This window comes from Sceloporus occidentalis, unplaced genomic scaffold (genome assembly GCF_023333645.1).
Source record: "Sceloporus occidentalis isolate IW3139 unplaced genomic scaffold, rSceOcc1.0.p SCAF_151, whole genome shotgun sequence".
NCBI lineage: Eukaryota > Metazoa > Chordata > Lepidosauria > Squamata > Phrynosomatidae > Sceloporus > Sceloporus occidentalis.
The window spans coordinates 254,368-262,332 of record NW_028317131.1 but is presented as its reverse complement, the minus strand read 5'-3'; the positions used below and the strand labels follow the sequence as shown (position 1 = coordinate 262,332).

At 41.2% G+C, this 7,965-nt stretch overlaps 1 non-coding gene across 1 annotated transcript; it reads right to left on the bottom strand.

The window, feature by feature from the left end:
* Window positions 1-3,227: 3,227 nt before the first annotated feature.
* On the bottom strand, window positions 3,228-3,357 carry LOC149280608 (small nucleolar RNA SNORA35). Its single transcript, XR_016278141.1, has one exon. It is a non-coding gene; the product is annotated as a small nucleolar RNA SNORA35 (small nucleolar RNA).
* Between the last annotated feature and the right edge of the window lie 4,608 nt (window positions 3,358-7,965).

The window sequence follows — 7,965 nt, the reverse complement described above, 5'->3', positions numbered from 1 at the left end:
ATGGTCTGAAAAAGAGAAAATATCCAGTGAGTGGCAGCTGTGTGACGAAAATGTCTTGTTAGTGTCAGAGGTCAGAAGAGAATGGGCAGACTGGTTCGAGATGACAGAAAGGCAACAGTAACTCAAATAAGCACTCGTTACAACCAAGGTATGCAGAATACCATCTCTGAACGCACAGCACGTCGAACCTTGAAGCAGATGGGCTACAGCAGCAGAAGACCCCACCCGGGTGCCGCTCCTGTCAGCTAAGAACAGGAAACTGAGGCTACAATTCACACAGAATCACCAAAATTGGACAATGGAAGACTGGAAGAATGTTGGCTGGTCTGATGAGCCTCAATTCCAGCTGCGACATTCAGATGGCAGGGTCAGACTTTGACATACAACACGAAAGCATGGATCCATCCTGCCTTGTATCAACGGTTCAGGCTGGTGGTGGTGTGGGGGACATTTTCTTGGAACACTTCCGGCCCCTTATTAAACTTGACAACCTACTTCAGTATTATTGCTGACCATGTCCATCCCTTTATAACCAATGTGTACCCATCTTCTGATGGCTACTTCCAACAGGATAATGCACCATGTCACAAAGCTCACATCATCTCCAACTGGTTTCTTGGACATGACAATAAGTTCACTGTATTCTAATGGCCTCCATGGTCACCAGAAAGTATGCCACAAAGAATGAAGGGAGTTCTGAAGGCAAAAGGGGGTCCAACCTAGTACTAGCAAGGTGTACCTAATAAAGTGGCCACTGAGTGTGTGTGTGTGTGTGTATATATATATATATATTCATATAATTCATATATACACACACACTACATAGCCTTATTTAAAACCTGTTAAGTGATGTGCTGTATAATATTTTTTTGTTTTGCCAGAAGATGTTTTAAACTTTGTTTTTTAATCAAGCTGTCTCACTGTCACATTGCACCTTTGAAGTTGTTTAATTATGGCATATATTTCTGAAAGTGTAAACGTATGTAACATTTTATTGTGCGTTTCCAGCGGGGATTAAACAGAGAGTGCTTAAAATGCAGGTAGCGTATAAATTTCTCTTTACGTATCACGCAGGGTATGGAGATGGTTGAACTAAACCACTTTCATGATGTGCCTTTGCATTAGTGAGAACAGAAAATATGTCAAGTATTCTAATGATTCCAAGACATTTACGATTAAAAGGTTTGATAAATATATAACGGAAGTATCAATGCGTCACGTTTTCCAGAGAGGCAGGCCCCATTGCGGAAGATGGCTGGACTGGCAGTTTTTCATCCTCCAACCGGTTCCCTCTCAGGTTGAGCCCTTGGGTTGGAGCCTCCATGGGACTTGCTGATGATCCATGTGGCCCCTCACAGCAGATACACTACAGCCCAGAAAGAGTCGGGCAAGCCAAATTCAGGAATGGGGAGATACAGAATGTCAGGAACCAGGTCAGAAGTTGGTACAGGAAGCAATCTGGTGACAAAACAAGAACAAGCTGAGGTCAGGAATGTCAATACAGCAAACAGGGTCACAACAGGAGATCAAAACGATGAGACTCAGCTACTTACAGCTAGAACACACAACGGTAATGAGTATAATACAACAGCCCCATATAGAACTGGGAACGAGTGTTTGTAGAATAGTCTGAAAGGTGCAGGACCTCAAGATAAATGATTGAACAATTATTGACTTAAGTCCAGGCAACCTTGCCCTCCAAGGGTCTCACAGTCAGTTGTCTAATACATTTTAGTTGGCACTAAGGCAAAAGCATAGCCGGGAAGGGGGTCCTTATACAGGACAACTTATTCATCGCCACTCTGGCCCTGCCATGTAACATTAGAAAAAAATACCCACTTTAATTGTGTTAAATATTGTCACAATAGTTAAAATCATTACGTGTGCCATTCCAAGGTATCCGATGATTTTAGATTAGATTAGAAATATCTGGTAACGTTTCTGTTTCATAAAGGTGTAGTTGATGCGAGATTGCCATGTTTAGATTTACCTTTCATGTGTCGGGAACAAATGCGAGAGCGTGTGAACCTATGTTACCTTGGCAATTCTTTGTATATAAACAGGGCAGATCCCCTATTTAATCAAGGAGGAGCTGATGATCACCTACTTCCAGCCCTTGTGTGGAAGGCATACCTGGGAACTCTCCGGGTTTGACCTGGAGATTGCTGAGTGAGCGCTGCTCCTCTGGTTCTCCGGGTCAAGACCTGAATCCTCCGGGTCGCAGGAGCGGGGTCTTGACACCCCCCCCGCTTCTGACGCCGCCGACATCAGGGGGACCAAAGGTGCCCTGTAAATTATAATTGTATACCACAAACAAAGAAAACACAGATCTTATTTTGCTAATAAGGAGATAAGAAGGAGACATATATTATGAAAATAAAGGACAGCTTTGAGTTTAACCCCTTCGTGACAAAGGCTGATTTTACTTTTTGTACCCTTCGTGACAATGGCTGTTTTATCGTTTCTGCGGTGTTTGTGTTTAGCTGTAATTTTCTCTTAACCCATTTACTAAACCCACACAAGTTATATATTGTTTTTTTCAGGGCAAGAAGGGCTTTCTTCATCATATGATGTAATTTCCTATAATAAAAATAATAAAATATGACGAAAAATTGAAAAAAAAACACATTTTCTCACTTTTATTTGAAAAATCTTTTATTCATCATAAAAAACTACTGAAAAAACCTGCTAAATAGATTCTACTATTTGTCCCGAGTTTAGAAATACCCAATGTTTTTATGTTTTTTTGCTTTCTTCTACACGTTATGGGGCAATAAGTACAAGTAGCGTTTTGCTAATTCAAAACCATTTTTCTCTGAATCTGGTAATTCTGTCTCTATGTGGTATTTGGGGCATCTTTGAAGCCAGCAAATTAAATTTACCCCACCAAACCATATATTTTTGAAAACTAGACACCCCAGGGTATTTTAGATGCTGATAGTTTAACCCTTTCCATGCACTAATCCTACCACCAACCCTTGTCAAAGTTTGGGATAGTAATTGTTTTTGGTGTTTTTTTCACATACCTTGTACTTCAGGTGTGAAATTACAGCTCCTGGTATATGTTGCTGTCACACAACACCCAGATATGTGTCCAGCAACATCTCCTGAGTACATTGATACCCCACATGCATGGGTTTGTCAGATTGTTTGGGGGCAAAAGGGCCACATTTGGAACATGAGCAATTCAAATTCAGTAGGAATTTTACATCTGGGTAAAGAAAAATGCTTGTACCCAACTATCAGTAGGGACAGGTTACAAGAAAGCCTGGCCTATCTCCAAGAAGGGATTTGATCTAGCACCTTAAGTGGTCCCTCATGCCACGGAATGGACACAGGGTTCACTTGACAGTGCAAATAAAAACGCTTAAAAATGGTGGAGCAAATAAAAGCTAAAAAACAGTAAATGTAACAAAAAATTAAAAAAAAATACAAAAATGGAGCAGGAACAAAAAAAAAATTAAAAATGGGAAACTGTGTGATACAGCTTGAAGCAGTCACCGACACAGAGTGCAGGTTTTCCAGGGCAATCTGGACAGTAAAATGTGGTGTCCTTTCTTTGCCCCCTGCTGTAGCATACCCTGCATCTCTTTTGGGGATTCTGCTTCTTTGCTGTAGGGGGGATTTTAAAAATAAAATGGGTAGCCCCAATTCTGTTGGTTCCCATCACTACTTGGGGACCAGGTGCATCACGGTACAAGATACCTGAAATTACTTCGAGCTGAAACTGCAAAAAAGACAGCTTCAGCCCAGTGTCTGCTTTTTTGTGCAGCAAAAAAGCGTTATAGGTTGCAATTTGCATTAGATAAACTGCAACCTTCTTGTACCAGGCCTTTGTCTTCCTCATAATGAGGTAGGGCTGTAGGAGTTGATCTGACAGATCAACTCCACCCATGTGCTTGTTATAGGCCCTGATGCACACTGGCTTTGTAGTGACCCCAGCTCTGCCACGGACAGAAACCTCCACGGTTCTCTCATCGTGGATGGTGCTCAGCATGCACACCTCTTTTCTGTCCCTGAACTTCAATGCCAAAAGCTCCTCTTGGCGTAGAGCTGAGGTCTCCCCCTTTCCTAGCCGGGTTCGTACCAGGCGTTGTGGGAAACCCAAGCGGTTCTTTTTTATAGAACCGCAAGCTACCGTATCGAAACAATACAGCAGCTTGAACAAAGGGACGCTTGTATAGAAGTTATCTACATACAAGTGGTAGCCTTTGTTCATAAGGGGGAATATTAGGTCCCAAACAATCTTGGCACTGGTGCCCAGATGATCTGGGCAACCTGGAGGGTCAAGGTAGCTATCCTTACCCTCGTATACCCGGAAGGCATGAGTATATCCTGTCTCGCTCTCGCAGAGCTTATACACCTTCACTCCATACCTGGAGCGCTTGGAAGGAATATACTGCTTGAATCCCAACCTTCCTTTATATTTCATTAGGGATTCATCCACGCAGATATTCTTTCCAGGTGTATAAACCTCTGGAAACCTGGCAGCGAGATGGGTAATCAGGGGGCGGATTTTGTACAGCCTATCAAACTGGGGGTCCTCCTTAGGGGGGCACAGGTTGTTGTCGCTAAAATGCATGAAACGAAGAATCATTTCATACCTTTGCCTAGTTATAGTTTGGGCAAAAATGGGGGTACTAAAGATGGGGCTGGTGCTCCAGTAGGAGCGGATGGAGGGCTTTTTTATAATGCCCATTAACATTGTGAGTGCCCAGAATTTAAGAAATTCTGGCACGTCAATGGGAGTCCATGGCTGTTTTGCCCAAAAAGAATTAGGGCTAGCAGCACGGTGCTGCTGGGCATAAATGTTTGTTTGTGTGACAATGTCTCCCAAGACATCGTCTCCCAAAAAAACCTGCACAAATTGCAGTGGAGTGAATCCTGTAACATCAATATTGATGCCAGGAATTCCAGAAAAAGGAGGGATAGCTGGCTTGTACCTATTAGGCGCTACCCATGCCTCTGGTGCACTGCCACGACTACGTGTGGTAGGCGTCCTAACAGCCACAGATACATCACTAGATGTATCTGTGAACTGACCAACGTCAAAATCTGACGCTGTATCAGTGGCCTCAGAATCTGTGGCCAAAAAGGCATACGCCTCCTCAGCCGTATACCGCTGCATGGTAAGAATTGCAGCAAAAATAGTGGGGAAGGAAAGGGTTAATGGCTATAATAAAAAATAAAAAAAAAACTAAAAAAAACTAAAAAAAAGTAAAAAAACATGTAAAAAAAAAAAAAACCCAAAAACAATTGCCACTATGCAAGATCACTGTTTATGCAGTGATCAATGGCAATGAAGGGGTTAATATTATATGGGTGGCTCTTATAAGAGCCTTTGGATCAATATATATATATTTTTATTAGGGAATACCTGAAATACCAGAACACACCGATCTGTCTCTCTCCCTCACTAGAAGCAAGTGAAGGAGGGGGGCAGATCCAATACTGATCAAAGGCAATGTTTAGAAAACATTGCCTTTGATTTATCAAATCATGATCACTCTTATGAGTGATCTGACCACTAGGGGTGTTATTCACTGGATGTCCATGACATCCAGCAACACCCCCCCGATGATGTCAGCAGGCTCCGCCCCCCGGCTTGATGGGCGCCGCCATCTTGAAACACCGCGTGTGTTTCGAAGACACCGGCACCTGGAAGGTAAGTTGAGCATTTAGGAAGCGATCGCGAGTCGCTTCCTTTGCTAAACAGGTGTTGCAAAGATGCCTCGATACTGAGGCATCTTAGCAACACCAGCTAAGCAAAGGAAGCGACTCGCGATCGCTTCCTAAACCCGTTTTTCGGCGGCGGGCGCCGCCATGTTTGAAAGACGTGCAGTCTTTCAAACATGTTTTTTTTTTGCTCCTAGGAGCGATCGGGGGGGGGCGGGAATGTTTTTTTTGGTGTTGCTCAATGCCTCGATGTCGAGGCATTAGAGCAACACCGTTTGAGTGAAAAAATCGATCACGGATCGATTTTTTCACCCGTTTAAAGACGTGCCGGTCCTGGCACGTCAATTGTCATAATCGTCACGATTTTCAGTGACGTGCCCGGACCGGCAATTGTCACGAAGGGGTTAATGATGTTGAGGTTGATAAATCCTAAATATTTTTATGATATAACTGCGTTCAAAAATACTAATGGCCACTGCTTTTTGAGCATGTCAAAATGTTTTTTTTTTTAATGTACTTTGTTTACATACACTTGATAACATTTATTTGGCCATCAAAGGGGAGTTTAAAAGCACACGCTGAGCTGTTGTTATTGAAATGTTTTTTCTCCTTGTATAATCCTTGCTTTTATGCTCATAGTTTGAGAAAAAAAGACACACAGCTTCAAGATGTATAAACAGCAATGTTTGCTCGTTCTCAGCCAGAAAATACTTTTTTTGAGAGGTCGACAGGTTTTAAAATTCCTGTAATCCCACAAATAAACTCTAATGTGTTTTGTTTCTACAAATCACTTTAACCACACATTTAATATATTTCCTGCTTTCTTTCTAAATGGGGAAAAAACTAAATATACTTTACCGCTTTGTACCCATAGAAACTATGGTGTTGTTATCCACTTAAAAACCAGATAGGAGAAATTAAGAGAGCAACGGGGACCATAAGAACTGCCATTCCATACTTTGCAAAGTCATTTATCACAACATGAAAACTTTTACATCTGAAAAGAACTTCTGGAACGAAAATAAGTGGTGTGCAGAATTAGATGTTTTTTTTTTTTGCTGCGAACAAGGTGTTCTGTTTTCTTGAAGGTTTAAAGAAATTCAACAGAACAGGGGAAAGTACAACGTGTCCGAGGCTTATTAGCAAATTGAAAATGAAAGCATGTGTATGATTAAATGGTTCTCATTGAATGGAATTAGTGAAATTTGTCGGCTAAAGGTAAATGAGATCTAGGTTTCATCTTTACTAGTTAGATGCACAATCTTGGAGGGTAGATATAGGAGCTATAGAGGAGAGGATCCATCATAGAAGCTTCTGAAACAGGAAGGGAACTAAGAGTTTCGCTCTTCAAACTAGAAACAAAAATGGTGGGGACACTGCAATTTAAGAGAAAAAAATCCCAATCTCCCTCACCATTAGTGTAGGTTCAGGACCCACTAGAGTGCCAACAGAGTAGGCTCTGACAAAAATAATAGAATTAAACATTTATTTTAGTAACATGAACACAGTTCAGCAAACATCTTCTCTGCAGAGGGATCTCGATTCTGGCAGTTCACAAGATAATGCTTTAGTTTAGTTCACATTAATAATAAATTCTTAGTGGTGAATCTTTGGGCCTTACCATTTCCAGTGCTGAAAGCAAGAACCTTCTTAATTTTGGTAATATAGTAATACCAAACTTAACAGCAAGTAAGAGTCATATGACACATCTGGTTTGGTCATACAGTTGTGTGAGAAAAAGCACACCCTCTTTAACCCCTTAATGACAAAGCCCGTACATGTACGGGCTCAAAATGCATTGTTCTTAAGGGGTTAAAAAAATCTATGGTTTTACACATCAGGACATAATAACAATCATCTGTTTCTTAGCAGGTCTAAAAATTAGGTTAACACAACCTCACATGAACAACAACAACACATGACATATTCCTCTGTATCATGATTTATTCAATGAAAATAAAGCCGAAATGGAGAAGCCATGCATTAAAAACGAAGTACACCCCTACTGCTTCCATAGAAATTAAGTTGCTAAGTAGCAGACAGGTGCTGCTAATCAAATGCCCTTGATTCATGGATCATCAGCAAATGTGACTGCTCTATAGTTTTAGCCCAAGTTTTAGCATTTTGGTCTGGAACATTCAGATTTGTGTGTTAACACAATGGCAATGGTGTAAAGACCTTTCCAGGTTCCAGATAAGATGGTTGTGTTATTATTATACAGGTGGGATGATTATCTGTAAATGGATGTATATATGTATAGAAATCTGTTAAATATTAAAGAGAAAAGTA